At 42.7% G+C, this 15,981-nt stretch overlaps 1 protein-coding gene across 17 annotated transcripts in view; it reads left to right on the top strand.

Moving 5' to 3' along the window:
* The first annotated feature begins 6,401 nt into the window (after positions 1–6,401).
* The window catches only part of PAM (peptidylglycine alpha-amidating monooxygenase), a 146,751-nt gene continuing 137,171 nt past the window's right edge, over positions 6,402–15,981 (top strand). For all 17 annotated transcript variants that reach the window (XM_076363156.1, XM_076363162.1, XM_076363165.1 and 14 more), the window contains exon 1: positions 6,402–6,482. The gene's annotated coding sequence lies outside the window, so the exon portion shown is untranslated. The remainder of the gene's footprint in view (positions 6,483–15,981) is intronic.

Genomic DNA, 15,981 nt, shown 5'->3' on the forward strand with positions numbered 1-15,981 from the left:
GTCCGTTTTCCTAAAATTCAAGGTCTTATTGACTGATAGTTCAATAAAGGTGCAATACTATGGTGAGTTTGGCAGATTATCTAATCAGTTCTATATCCACAATTGGATATCTTTATTTTTAGTCTTAGAGAAATGAAGAGTTTACCAGATTCTGTGGAACATGGTAGAAATGGGGAAAAAATGCCTTATCTTCTTTACACTGCTCAGTTAGTATTTAAATACTCAGTAATAAACCTAAAGTACTAAGTAAATATTAAATAGAACCATTTCATTTCTTTCACTGTCTCTCTTACCAATGTCATAACTTCATTCTTTTTTATTAATTCTGAACAGATGATTGATCTTACTGAGTGAAGCAAAGCTAGAGCTGGCATCCATCCTGCCTCCCACTGCTTGTTGTGGCACATACACTCTTGGTCATGTTATATATTTGTGGCTGAATAATCTCCCCCAATGTGCATTCTGAGGCTACATCCTTGTGCAGAATATTAAATTTTGTGATATTTTGCATTGTCTGCATGTAATAATTAGCTTGTAAGGAACCCACCATGAGTTAGCCCATGACAAATCCAGCTATCTGGATTTAAAAAAGGTGCGGATGCATGACAACCCATAAAGAAGTGCTTTAAGCCTGGCACAACACTGGCATATTTACCCCTAGATAAATCATGGCTAAATGTTGCCACTTTTTCAATTGCTTATTTTTCAGCGTTTGTTTCCCGCACTTTAAAACATAAATCTGCTTATTTATACACAGCTGTCACAGCATGATTTGCTCTGGCTTCAAGAATTGCCTCTCTTTCATGTGTTCCTGGCCACAGTTACCTTTAAAAAACAATGTTAGCATAGAACAAATGGCCTCTAAAAGGTAGTTAAACAATTGTTGTTTGTTCAGTAGACTTTGCTGGCAGATTTTGTCTTGTTCTAGGCAAACAATCATTTATATGTATAGTCAATTAGGGATGTATATGCAAAGGACAATCGGGCATCACTACTCTTCTCCCTTTACCTTCTTCCCTCTCCTCTGTCTATAGCTATTCTTCTTTCAAGGTTTCATACCAAAAAAACACCTGACCTCCCTTCTTTTCAGTGTGTCTGTGGTTAGTTTTCTGAAATCTGGGACTATTTTGTAGTTTTATTTTGCAACTGAGTAATGGAAGTACTTCTTAAATACTTACAATGTAGCAGCAGCACAACCCTTCAACAAGCAGAAAGGACTACTGCTAGACTTTCTCAAAACATTTTAAAGTTCACTGTTACTTCTCTTTCTGTAAACAAGTATTCTTGCACTAGGAAAAATTAACCTTTTGGAGTGATGTACCTCACTAGAGACCGTATCTGCAGCTTAGTCATCAGGTCTCTCAGTAAATATGGCAGAATTTAGTGGTGAGCTGGGACCTACCACCAGTCACTGCTCAATGCAATTGAATACAAACAATGAATGTCAAACCACTGTTTTCCTACACCAAATTCTTAGGAAACAATTTAAAGATGGAGTCTAAGGTCTAGTTCAAATCTACTTAACATTTTTTGCAAGTCTCCTTTCATTATTACCATAGGCATCTGACTTTTTTTTCTCAAAACAAAGAAAAAAATGGTAAGTACATTAAAAAACCCAACCTTTCAGTGAGACCTATGTAGAGATCCCAGAGGCAAAGGGTCAAGAGTGAGGTTATTTAAAAACACTTGATAAGCCTCAGGAGAAACGTAGGTAATTTTCCAAGGATGGTTATTTGAGTTGGCACATTCAGATTAATGACAACTAACTGAATTACCTGTACCGGGGCACCAGTAATCATGCATACATATATTCAGCCATGTCAGATTTCTCTTACACTTTAAGATCCAAAGGCTAGTGTGTATGTAGGATAGAAACACACAAATAGATGAGAAGATAGATACAACAATAAATATTTTCTGTTCTGAAACTATGTCTTATTAGAAACTATTCTCAATGGTATGTAAAATATGGCATCACTCTAGATAATACAGTGTTATGAATAATTTGTCTTCAAAACATTGATGTGATTTATTGTTTTATTCTTTAAGTAGTGGCCTGGCAGACCTAGTGATGAAAATCTTCTGTTCACAGGAAAGGCATTATATAAGCAGCAGTGCCCCAAAAAGCTTACCTCATCTGCAGTCTGCAGAGATCATTTATTGCACACGGGAGTTAAAGTTTTGCTAAGGGCGCTAGCTGAGGTAACTGGATTTATGGCATATTTCCATTTGCCTGAATAAAATTAAGCTTCCAATGTAAAGGTATTTGTTTTGTAGTATTTCTGCATTATATTAAGGTATAAAAAGTGCATCAACCATAGCTGTGTTACACGTCTGTATAATATGTATCCAGCTCACTGGGACTTTTTTTTTAAATTGGAATTTTATCTTGGTGAGTGTTCGAAAAAAATCTTGGAAATAATGATGAATAAGATTGCAGCCTGGAGGAGATCATGGGCTGATTTCTATCCTCAAAAGAGCTCTTCAAAGACTTTCATCCTTTATGCTGCCAGCATGCTGCTCCATTTGCAAAGTAAAATCTCCACGCAGCTCTCCAGTGCCTGATGCAGTCTGTGCTTTTATACATGCTAGAGAATAAAGGGGAGAGTGGCATTTTGTTTTGCCTAAAAACAGAGGGGGAAAAGGAAGCAAGTATCTCTGGCAAAAATAGAGTAAATAGTGCTCAAAGCAAAGAGCTCAAAGCCTGAAATCAATCAATCTATGTATCTATCTATCTAAAATACTTCATCAAGATACATGCTACTGACCTTTATAATTTCATGTTTATTATAGCTGTTTGCCAGTAACAATATTATTGTGTTACGGAAGTATAAGCAAGAGGACTGCATGACTCAAAAGCTTTTTGGACACATTCAAACAATACTTTCTCACGTATCTATAAATGGCAGGTGGCGATTGCCTTCATGGCTCAGCCATGGATAATGAAAATCTTCAAGATATGTTTGCCACAATGCAAGAGCTCAGGGCATTAAATTAAGTTTATTCCTGCGTACAAGGAAGCCCAAGTACACTATCATGAGATCATAACCACAGAACAAACAAATCTTTTGATGTAACTTTCATGTCAAGGTCTAAATTTAGTTGCTTTAGCATGTACCTAATTTCCAAATGCTTAAAGTCCTTGCTGAATTGGGACCTAATGCAGAAGTCTGTAGATTTAAAGAAAGGATTTGCAAGCTAAAAAAAAAACCCCGCTGTTTTAGTTCCCACAAAAACGTTGTAAGTGATCTTTTACAAAAAAAGAACATTCAGAATACTTTGTTTTTAATCAGAAAGTCATTAAAGTAAAAGTAGATACCCAAACATGCAAGATGATAAATACTTTTCCAACTCAGTGAAGTCAGTCTTACAGGATCTGGTGTGTGATTTGTTTATTTTTCTGCACTTCACACTAGGAGGCTACAGCATAAGTCACAAAATGAAGTTTAAAAGTTATTTTTCTGTGCTAGGAAATCTCATATTCAAAGAAAAGGGCACTATAAGTCTAGTCTTGGATTTCAGAAGAGGAGGAGGCAAAAGTTAAAACGCCACATTTTAATGTATTCATTTTTATTGCTTTTGTGAAGCAATACAAAATCACTTGGCACAGACATCACCAGGTGGGTAATATAAATGAAATTAAAGTCAAAAAGCATTTAAACAACACTCAAAGTAATGAAAGCAATATGAGCAAATGGAGGTAAATACAGTAGAATTATTCAGAGAGCCATTAAACGTGAAGTCTAAGGTAGACTGCCTTATGTTTACCATAATGAACAATAAGAGTTGGCAGATTCTACTCAAATCAATGACTTCAATACAAAGTTATTCACAAGAAAGCTGAGATTTTAATAACTTTTCTCTGATTTTGAAGAAAAAACTTAAAAATCAGAAATGAAACTAATTTAAAGAATATCCTCTTAGTAGGCCCCAAGTTTGCTCTATTTCCCAATTACTTTTCAAAGAGTTGATAATGTAATTCTTCAATGCTTTTTTCCTTCTTTTTTCAAGTACTTTGATTCCTTTTATTAATACCTGTAAGTCAGATGTTCTGCACTTACAAAAAGGACTGGCTTTGTAGGGCCCTAATATTCTCATAAAATAAGACCACCTACTTCAGGGAATATTCACATGCTAAGGACTATTTTGAGCTCCTACTCCAAATTCTTGTCCATACTTTCTTTTCAAAGATTGCTTTGAGAATATAAATGAATCTACACCAATTAAAGAATTTGCGTAAGAGCAGCTAGCGTGGGAAACATTGCTAGAAGAGGATGCAGCCCCCTGTGAGTGAGAGCCTGTGAAGCTGCACCCCTCTGTATGCCACACCATCCCAGCCAGAAGGGAAGGTGGGGGCAGGCCTTTGGGATGCTCCTGCCTAGGCAACAGATGTGTGTATCAGCTTGTCATTTTACAAAAACACCACTGAATCACTTTGCTCAGGGCAAGATCTGAAATCCTTAGACCGGGCCTTTGCAATTACAGTGTTCAGTTTCATGAGCCAGATCAATAATATAAGGGAAGTCTGGCACAAACTTACATGAACACTTGGTATGACAGAGAGCTCTACAAATAAATGCTGGCGTGACTCTGCAAATCAGCTGGAGCCAGTAAGTCATCATTTCTGTTCAAAAGAGCTTAATACTTCCTGTCATCAAAGAATGAAAACATCTTTGGGACACATTAATCACTAATTGCTTGCTATGTCCTATACCCCCACAAAGGCAAGTTTTCACCTTCTGAAGAAAAAGGACCAGGCATTTAAAACCAATCCAAAAATCCACTTAGGTGCTTTAATTTGGGAAATGTGAATAGGCTTTCAAATTAATTCACGAAGTCCATGTATCTTGCATTTTATGTGAATAAGGAAAATCCTTCATCATGATAATACATCTAGCCTTTGTAGATATGCTGAAACATCCATCAGAGGCCCAATTACCCAAATTTGTTTTCACAAAAAAGTCAGTAGATCTACCTATAAAACAAGGTATTACTTTTACTTCAAGGTGGCAGAATCATGTCTTACCATATATATTTATATTTTAAAGCAGCATTAAGACAGTCCTGCTGAACAAATGAATGCTTCATTACAATGCCCCTGGGACATAGTACAGATTTGGGTCCTAATTCTTCCAGCTGACCGATGCAGATGGATCTCTTGAAGGTCTCCTGCATAAACCTGTTCAGCCAGAGATGCTGAGCAACGTTCACATGCAGTGGGTATGCGCGGTAAGATACAGCTCATCGCAAGACATGCCCAGGCTTCAGCTTGCTATCATATGTTATGAATTCCACTGAAATCATCATCTTATTCAAGTACACTGGAGTTCAACAAGCTTCCAACAACAATCAGCACGTCTGACTTGCATTCTTCATGACCAGTAACCGACTGTGCTATTCTCGGCACCCACCCGTCGGAGGTTACCTTATTCTGGCTCCCCATTATCTTGAGCCAGTAACTCCCGGGGGTTACCCGGGAGCTGTCACAGCTCCACCACCGAAACTCCGTCGGCTCAGGACGGGGCAAACTTTCACATCCTAGCAAAAGCCCGTGTTTGTCCTCGTTTGAGCTGCAGCTGCCCGCCGGGCTCTGTTACTGTTCACCAAGGCAAAGGGTGTACAGACCCCCGCGTCCCGGCGCCTCGCGGATCGTCTTGAAAAACCCCTCCCGTCCGAGACGGAGGGTTTTGCAGAGCGTTTCCCTCACTTCGCTCGGCCACAGCTTCCGACCCCGCGACCGCAGCTCCCGGCACGGAGGGACTTCTTCCCCCCGGGACTGACGGCACCCGGACGCACCGGCTCCCGCCCGCACGGCGCGGCCACAGCGACGGCAGCCAGCGGGCCAAGCGCCGCCCACGCCCTCCTGGACGCACCGGCGTGTCCTGGCCCACAGAGGGGACTCCCGCTCACCCCCACCGACCCACTCGCGGGGAAAGCACTGGCTTTCCGGGAGGGGCCGCGACTCTTCCCCGGGCGCCTGAGCCAGGACCGACGGCCAGGCGGGGTCGGCGCCGCTCGGACGGGAGATAGACCGACGAGCCCGCCCGCACCGCGAGGCGACGGGGCGGTTTGTTCCCTTCCGCCCTGGGCTCGCACCGCTCGGACCCCGCCAGGCTGACCCCGAGACCCTCCCCCGAGTCCCCCCGCCGCTCGGCGGAGACAGGCGCCGCCGTCCCGGGAGCGCCGCCGCCTCGCCCCGTCCCGACCCGATCCGCCGCGGGGACGGGCAGCACCGCCCCCCCCCGCCCCCGGAGAAATGCGCAGGCAGACGTGAGAGGCGCCTCGTCCCCCGCGCCGGGCGGGGCGGGGCCGCGGCCGGGGCGGGGCGTCGGGGGCGGGCAGTCCCGCGGGGGGCGGGGCTGGCGAGGCGGCAGGAAGGGGGGTCGCGGCGACGGCGCGCGGAAGCCCCTGGCGTCGCTGCCGGCGCTAGCAGCGCTGAGGCAGCTCGGCAGGGAGTCGGCGGCGCGGCTGGGCTTTCTCCCGTGAGTTTCACGTGCTTCGCGTTAGCCCGGGCGCGGGGGCTGCGGGGGGAGGCGAAGAAGAAGGAGGAGGCGGAGGAGGGAGTTGAGTTGTGGTGATTTGCCCCAGCCCCGCGGCGGGGGCCGGTCCCGGGGCCGGTCGCTTCTCTGGGTGGAAGGGCCCCGTGCCCCGGTCGGCGACTGGGCGCTCTCCTCCCCACGGCTGCGCTGCCCCTTCCCAGGCACACGTGCCGTGGCGCCGCTCTCCGCCGGGCGGGCCGCGCTGCCTGAGGCGCGGCGCCTCCCCGCGGGTGCCTGAGGGAGGGCTGCCGGCCGCGGCGCGGGGGAATCTGCCCGGGGGCCGCTGGAAGGCCGCCGGGGGCCGCGGCTGTCCGGCTGCCGGGTCCGGCTGTCCCCCGGCGGGCTGCGGATCTGCGGTGGCTGTGTGGCTGCGGCGCGGGGGGTGGGGGGAGCCCCGTCCTGCCTGCGCCGGGGGCGGCAGAGCTCTGCCGCCGCCTGACGGGGTGGGCGCGTCGAAGTCTCTCTCGGGGTCCCCCCTCCGCCCGCCGGGGCTTTGTGTCCCGGGTAAGGGAGACGGGAGGGATGAGCTTCCCCGGGGCGGCCGGGGCTCGGCACGCTCCCCTCCCGCCAAAGTTTCCTGCGGCGCTCGGCGCCGTCAGCCCTTGCACCGCCGGCGCGGCGGGCGGAAAGCGCGGCCGGCTCCGGGCCGGACGGAGGGCGGGGGGAGCGGCGCGGCCGTCCCGGGGGCCCGTTCCTCCCGCTTGTCATGGGGTCCGGCTTAAAAAAACAGCGGCAGCTCGGGGGCGGTGCGCCTAGGCGGAATCCCGGCCGCCTGCTGCGGTGATGGGGAAGATGGCTGCACGCAGGAGAGCCAGAGCCCCTTCGGACTTCGGCGCTGTTCTGTTGAGGCTGTCATTTCTTCACCTCTAGATGTCCAGCCATGGAAAGCAGTCAAGTGTTGACATTTTGTTAGTCTTGACTTCCAGCTGTTTTGAGCTGTGGTCGTATGGTTCCCATTAGTCCCTGGGAGTGGCTTTTTTTTTTTTTTTTTTAAGCCTCCACTGCTCATTCTCTTAATTCTTTTAAAAACTCCCGTATTAGCTCTTACGTGTTAGTTTTGAAAGATGTGTGTTTTATGTATCAGTCTCTCACAATTTTGATTTGCACGTGTTTTTGAACATACCAAATAACTATTCCCTTGCCAGCACGTGGCCGTGCTGTGAGAATTGGTGTATGAACGGGTGGGTCCCAAGCCCTCCTGGGATGGTAAAACAGCTGTCAGTTCTCAGACTGTCTTGTAGACCACCAACATAGAGGTGCGGCATGGACAAGTTGGTGTGTTTTACCATAGACTGTTTTCAGATGGCCTACTGTAGGCTTGCAGATGAGCGTTCTTACAAGTTCCAATAAAAAAGAGAAATCATGGGCATTAACTAGAATTTTTAAGCTACTTATTGAAGACTAAGTGTTTGTTTGGCATGGAAATGGAAGTCTTATAAGAAGACAGGCATTTAATATTTCAAGTCTCTTCATGATATGTCACTTGATATGAATAAGGCCTTTTGTTTCCTTTTTGATTTGGGGTACTCCTTCTTTGTCGTTACAGGTGTTCCAGCATTAAAAGCATCAGTAATAAATCTAGCTTTCAGAAAACTACAGTCCAATCCCAAAATCTTAACTGAACTTAATTTTTTTAGATTATGTGTTAGACTCTTATTTATGTTTCTGGTTTGTACTGTAGATCTGAAATCAGGAGGTAGTTTTTAAAAATAACTTTACTGGAAGATTGATGTATGTTTGCTGACTAGTGCTTGCAGAAAAAATGGAAAGCAGGTTGAATTTAATCCTAACATACTCAGATGGTTCTTTCCCATCACTGGTGCAGGTGAAAGTGGGACATCTAGGAGGTAAGAGCTAACAAGTAGCCAAAAGCAGATACAGAACACGCAGCCCTTCCTTTGACAAATGGAGGCAGAGTCTGCACAAGCATGTGTGCAGGCAGGCTCAAAATAATCTCAAAGATCCAATCCAAAATACAAACCCACCATTTCGTTGCTTTATCTGTTTCCTTGTCAAGTGAGAGAACCTCCAGGCTGCTGAGTGTCAAATAAAACAGGATACAATTGAATCTGCTCTTCTGAAAGTTATTTCCCTGCATGTGGCTGATACCACAAAATGTTCAGTTTGAGAGGAGTTTTCTTCTTAATTCCTTACATATGGATCCTAAGGAACTGTGGTGTAAAATGCATACGTATTGAATACAAACTTATTCTCAGCATACTGCTTCCATTTTCAATGTACTCCTGGCTCCAAGGGAGCTAAGAGGTTGGGATTTGTTCTGCGGTCCTCATTTTACAGATTGACAGAAGTATCCATGTTGCATACTCAAGGACAACAGCATGTACAATGAAATGAAGACGGTCTTTGAAAGTCATGTTATAACTTGCCAGTTTTCCATTTAACACTTAATTGGATCTGACCATCACTGGTGATATTTGAGATAAATAAATCTCCTGGGATGCTTACATCCATAATAGTACTATCCAAAATTACAGCTATTAGTACAAACAAAGCTTTGAAAAGTATCACAAATCAAGCCAAAGAAGCTAGAAAAATTATTTCTGTTTTATACCTGAAAACAATTTATAACAATTAGGATTAAACACTTTATGGAGCAGGTTATACCATATCTGCCATATTCCATTTAGCAGGTTATACCATATTAGTTGTCTTGTATCTTTAGAATGATATCTGGTGCTGGCTGCTCTGAGCAAACTGTTGCTAGAATGGTTTACCAGTCTGGTCTAGAATGACAGTTTGTATAGTCAAAGTATTCCAAATAATTTAAAAAAAAAACTCTACTTGAGGCATCATAGTTCAGTCTAATGTTAAAGTGACAGAAGGAAACATCGGACATCCTCTAACTAATGAGCCTAGTTCTGTTTTTTCATGCTGCAGAACTTGGATCAATCAAATAAATACAGGGTGTTTTCCTGAGGAAGAACTAAGTATTTTCTGACTACATAAAACTGTAGTTTGGAAGGAGATGGAACCATTGGGATATTTAATATTTGTAGGATAGTACATGGTAGCTTTCCTTCCTCTCTGCTTGATACTGCTCTTTTTTTTTTTTTCTTTTTTTTTTTTGGTATGGCAGTGAGAACATATAAAATTGAAATGCTTTGGACTGCTGAAAGACAGTGAGAATTTACAACATACTCCTTAATGAATAACCCCCTTCATTTCTCTGTGATAAGTGGAGGATTCTTTTCTAATGTCCTGTCAATCTTACCTATACTCAGATTCAGTTTCTTCCAATTGGCCAAGGTAAGGAGGAGAGGGTGTTTTTTATACACTGCCCAGGGGTGTTGAATCAAACTAAAAGTATTTTTGAAATAACAATTCAACATGTTCCTACAGAAAGATCTAAAAGTTTTTCTTGAAAAATATTTTGATTTGGTATCTCTTAAATTTTATTGGTTATTTTATAATGTGTGTTAAACCAAATATTTCAATGCAATTTTGTAAATTTGCTATTAGAAGTATGTAGGGAAAAGTGTGGAGTGCTTTGTATGTTAAGATTATGATAAAATTCTGGAAGCATAAGGTGAAATCAAGTAAGCTTATGAGATGTAACTTGTGACCATGTGAGCAAAGAACAACTACTGACAAAGAAAAATAGTGCAGGTATAAATGGGAAGCAAAATTCATGGGTAGTGCTGGTTTTTGAAACTTGCTGTTCTTCAGCTGTACATCTAGATTTTTTTTTTATTAGTATCATTTTTGAGAACCACAAGTTGCATAGCGACTCTCTTCTTCATCTCTGTGTGAGAATGTGGATGAAATGTAAAAGCCTCTAAAAGGATACGTGCAGATTGTATGTGAAGAGATGCCAAAAGAAAGAAGGCTTTTCTGCTATAGTTAATAGAAACAAGCTGCCTGACTTCCGTCTAAGGAAGACGCTTAGCAGTCATTAGTTGGAAGAGCTCTGTCGTAACAGCACTCCGTGAACTGTGAGCGCTTGCCATACCTTTTACAGTAAGGGGTTTTCTCACTCTCCCTCCACCCATCAATGTACTATATTATTGTTAATCAAAATACTTATTTAGAGGAGCCCACCATTTTATGCAAAGAAAAAAAAAAAGCATGTTTTGCCAAAACTGAAAGACAATAAATGATAACCTAGGCTGTTCCTGCTGCAGTGATGAACTTCCTGCATTTTATGCAACAGGTGTCCCTTGGCAAATGGTCTGTTTTAAGATATTGTGGTTCTGCAACAGCCAAACAGATTGTGTAACCAGATGAAGAGAAAGAGTTTAAAGTGCAACAGCTCCCAATGGATCACTGGATAGAAGGAAACATGACTTTTATTTTGTACAAAACCAATTTCAGTAACTCATATTTGTTATCTCATAGATTTCTTTCATCCTTTCACACTCATGCTTTTGCAGTCCTACATTTATGAAGACCAGGACAGATGAGTATCCCATCAGTCTGGCCAGGATTGCTTGCAGTGACAAGGGGAGCAAGGGATGCTGGCTATCAAGTCCTCATCGTGTCTTTTGGGTTATTCTTGACTGCTAACGATATTGCATGGTCTTTGCTGCGTTTATGTTCCCTTTTGACAAAGAACGCCGAGGGCAATGATGAGTCATATTGCATACTTGCGGTTCCATGTACCTGGTATGCTCTCACACTCCACCAGTACCTGCCAGTTCCTTTTTGTTATCAATATTCTTTTTTGGATTTTATGAGTCCACTCAATCTCTTTATTTGCAGCAGGTGTGCCATTCTTCCTACTCCTGCTCTGCTGTTTTAATCTGTGCTGTTGTACATTCATGGTCCTGGTGTACTAATACAATATTTACTATATAAATCTCTACAAAAGAAGGGTATCGCAAAAGTTTAGTCTGTTTTAAAATCATCTCTCTCTCTGTCATGGTCGCTAGTGTGTGGGGTTAATCAAGGCTTAAATAACTTCAAGTTTGCTTCTGACACTCCCATTGGATGTTGCAAGTGGCCTACTTGTTTTCAGAGTCTTCTATGTTAGTGTACGCCTCAGGTCTTTCATACTTAGGAACAAAAAGGGATTATTAGTCTTTCATGCTTGGGAACAAAAAGGGATTATGAAGAAATGTTTACATTGAACTTAAGATTTGTGAAACCTTTCTTTTTCTTTTTTTCTTTTTTTTTTTTTTAGGCACAGGACTAGATTAACACTAGAGGACCACTGTAAAACTATAGAAGATTTGTTTTGCTTTTGTCCCTTCCACCCAAGTATACAAATGAGGGTTTTTTTTATTAGCAGTACATTTGCTTTCTGTTGCAGGCCTGTAAATAATGTCTTTCAATCCATACAATAAAACAATTATTCATCTTAAGAATGATGATCCACAGCATACCCTTTTTGGCTTGTTTCAAAAATGTCCATCTAAATTCCAGCCTAAATTATTCATGGCCTTCATATACTCATTTGTTCTGTTTAGTATCATTCAGTAGCTTAATTCTTAGTTCTTTCCCTATGATTGGTATATACTTCAGTTTATTTACAGAGAGCAATCATGTTTACTTTTAGACTTTAGGTTGCTAGGCTGAACAATCCAGGCTGTCTTTGTCTCCATTACATACTGGGAAAATTAAGAGCTTGTTGGGTTCAGCTTGGAGAAGAGAAGGCTGAGGGACGGCCTCATCGCAGTCTACAACTTCCTCAAGAGAGGCAGTGGAAGGGGAGGTGCTGATCTCCTCTCTCTGGTGACCAGCAATAGGACACGAGGAAATGGAATGAAGCTGCATCAGGGGAAGTTCAGATTGGACATTAGAAAAAGGTTCCTCACTGGGAGGGTGGTCGGTCACTGGAACAGGCTCCCCAGGGAAGTGGTCACTGCACCAACCCTGTCAGGATTCAAGGAGCATCTGGGCAACGCTCTTAGTCATATGGTTTAGTTTTAGGTAGTCCTGCAGGATCAGGGAGTTGGACTTGATGATCCTTATGGGTCCATTCCAACTTGAGATATTCTGTGATTCCAGTAGCCCTTTCTCCTGCTGCCTACAGTTTGAATACATCTTTCGTGTACATGGTGACTGGGATGGTACTTGATGTTGCACGTGAAGACAGTGACACTAGTATAAGCAGATCTGTAATGGAGAGAAGTTGAAATTACTAAATACCCCTTAAAATTGCTTTTTACTGCTGCTATTTGTTATTTTGAGTACATCATAGTAGCTGTGATCATGTAATCACCTGATACATCTGTTCATTCCAGCTAATAAACTGGTAGCAAAGAGCAGAAAGTCCCAAAGTGTTTGACATAAAAGCAGAAATGAAAAAAATAGGTAACTTTGTTGTTTTGATTCTCAAAATTATTCATTTCTTTTTTGTGGCACACTGATCTTCCTGTGAATGAGTAGTATCTCTTCAGCCCTGCTTCAGCAGATTCTGTAGCTTCTCTCCTATATTTTGTGACAGTTTCCTTTATGCAAATACTAAGGCTATATTTTTGAAACACTCTTAGTTAATGAAACTCTATCACTTCACTCTTGTTTCAATGCTAGTTGCAGTTGTCTTTGTTTAACCACTCTAATACTGATTTTTTTGTTGTTTGGGGTTTTTTTAACATCTTCTAATCCATTTTTTCCGAGTTTAACTAGTAATTTTCCATGTTGTAGTATGGGTGAAAATATACTGAATTCCCCTCCCCCAGAGCAGCTCAACTGCATTTTCTTTTGTCTGGGAGAAGGATCTTCTGTTTCATCAAAGAAAGATGGTATAATCTGCCAAGATAATGTAAGTAAATTCATATTTCATTTCTTCTGCCGCTCCATTTTTCATTTCCCTCTGTCGCTAATTATTCTTTACTTTAGAATCTGTTCAATTTTCCCTTCTCTTTGATTCTGTTTTATTAAAAGCACCTTCAGTGAAACTAAAATGAATTCATGTACAGGTATGTAGATGTTAAGTAGAAGTAGCTCCAAGGTACATTTCTAAACTATAGGATGATGGTCAGCCTTGTACACTTGCATACTTAAAAAGGCTGTCTGATACTTCCCACAATAAGTTTCTGAGGTCTGTAGCTTGTAACGTTGGCAGATTGTTAAGTATTGTTGGTGAAGTCTGCCATGTCAGGTTTGAGGTGTTGCTTTGCTGTGAAGAGAATAGAGGACTGAAAAGCTGAGATTAGAAGAGAAGTAGGTGAACTGAGGAGAAGACGAGGAGTTGAGATTAAGGTAAGCCCGCTGAAGCAAGCCAGTGTGCAGAGAAATGTGGCATCTGTAGATACTGTTGGGACCATGACCCAATGGGGATGGAGAGGAAGAAATCCTGTGAAGTCTGGGGATGGGCTGACAAGGATGTGGATCAGGTGAGGAACTGTAAAACTGGGATAGGAGAAGGGTTTATATGAACTATTGACCAAAAAACTGAAGTGAAAGACTGGAAGATTGAAGAATAGGTTAATGTGAAGTGAGGTAGAAGAGAGGAGGAGACAGGAAGGACAGACTGGAATGGGTCATATATCTAACCTGTGTTGCAGTGAATGTGTTACTTCTCATGTCTTTTTTAACAGCTATTTGAAAGATTACATCAATAATTATTGAGTATAGTTGGATGCTTTGTTCTGTGAGGTTCGTTAACATGCATTCATAATTCAGCATCAGTGATACACAATTACACTTACCCTTTTCATGCACATCTTTCCAGGAAGCCATAGCCTTTTCTTTTAGAAGCACATACCCATCTGTCATCTATGATTCCTCCCTGTACCCCTTCCCTGTTGAGTCAACTCTATGTGAAACTACACCTTTACATCTGTTCAGGTACTGAAGTTGGTTGTGTCCAGTGGTTTATCCACAACAGTGCTTATTGCTTTGGGACCGTTTTTGACTCTGGAGTGTCAGTGATTATTTTGCTTTACAAATCAGCTTCCTTTAATAGAGTTCTTTTCTCCTTGAACCTCGTTCGTGGGCCCTAAAGCTGGATATTTTCAGGAGTGGAGAAAAGGAACTCGAAAACTGATCAAGTCAGCCTTGCATGCTTACAGCAGTCCATTTAAAGAGGAGAAAAAAAAATTATGAAAGCTAGCATTTGTTTTTGAATCAGTAATGCTCCATTGCAGACTTCTATGCTATATTCTTTGGTTTTCCATTGATTATTTAAATTCAGTTGATTTTAATTCCTTTCGCAAGCATGTTGTACCCTGAACTCAAGTTAAGGAGCTGGATTGCATGGTACTAAGAATCCCAATCTCATTATGGAAGAGATTAAGGATTTCTGGAGGATTTTAATGCATCTTTTTTATCCTGACTTAAAATAGCTTTTGCTTTCTGCTTGCTTACTGATGTTTGTATTGAAACAGTGTTAATATATTTTGATCACAAAATTAGTGATTTTTTAAGTATGTTAATTTAGAGTAGTCCTTTCAGAAGAACTTTCTGTGACACATAATTTTAGAGTACCTAGCTATTCCTATAACAGCTATTCCTATATACCATAGCTTTTATTACATGTGACAGTTATGAGAATGTTAATTAAACAGTGATTTCTAGTTTTGTTTCTTTTTGACTGCAAAAATGTGCTTACTAATACTTTTTTCTTTTTTTTCTTTGACTGTCTCACCAGGCTTTCTCCCTGTGAGTTTAATACAGAACCACAGGATGGTTGAGATGGGAAGGAGCCTTTGGAGATCACGTAGTATAATCCCACCCCCCTACTTAGGCAAGGTCAGCTAGATCAGGTTGCTCACGGCTGTGTTCAGTCAGGTGTTGAGTACCTCCGTGGATAGAGACTCCACAGCTTTTCTGGGCAGCCTTTTCCCATGTTTGACCACCCTCATAATAAGCAAGTGTTTTCTTTTGTTCAGACAGAATTTCTTGTGATTCAATTTATGCCCATTGCCTCTTGCCTTGTGAGTGGGCACTGCTGAGAGAAGTCTGGCACTCTCTGCTTTCATCCCATGCCAATCGACATGATATTTATATGTATTGATAAAGTTCTACCCCCTCCTCAGCAAGCCTCTCCCTCAGTCATCTTTGTAGCCCTTTTCTGGACTTGTGCTGGTATGTCCATGTCTCTTGTACTGGGTTGCCCAGAACTGGACACAGCACTGCAGGTGTGGCCTCACCAGTACTGACTGGAAGCCGAAGGATCACCTTTCTCAACCTGCTGGTGATGCTATTCCTTAAGCAGCCCAGGATGCCGCTGGCTGCATTTGCCATGAGTGCACGTTGCTGGCTCCTGTTCACCTTGTCCACCTGGGCCTTTACTGCAAAAGTACTTTCCAGCTGGTCAGCCCCCAGCCTGTACTGCCTGGGCTTGTCCCTTCCCAGATGCAGAACTTGGAGTTTCCCTTGGTTGAACTTCATGAGGTTTGTATTGGCCCCTTTCTCCAGCCTGTTGAGGTCCCTCTGGATGGCTGCATGACCCTCTGGTATATTGGCCACTCCTCAAACTTGCTGAGGGTGGACTCTGCCCCACTATCCAGATCATTAATGAAGCTGTTGAACAGGG

The sequence above is a fragment of the Aptenodytes patagonicus genome, chromosome Z (assembly GCF_965638725.1).
Source record: "Aptenodytes patagonicus chromosome Z, bAptPat1.pri.cur, whole genome shotgun sequence".
NCBI lineage: Eukaryota > Metazoa > Chordata > Aves > Sphenisciformes > Spheniscidae > Aptenodytes > Aptenodytes patagonicus.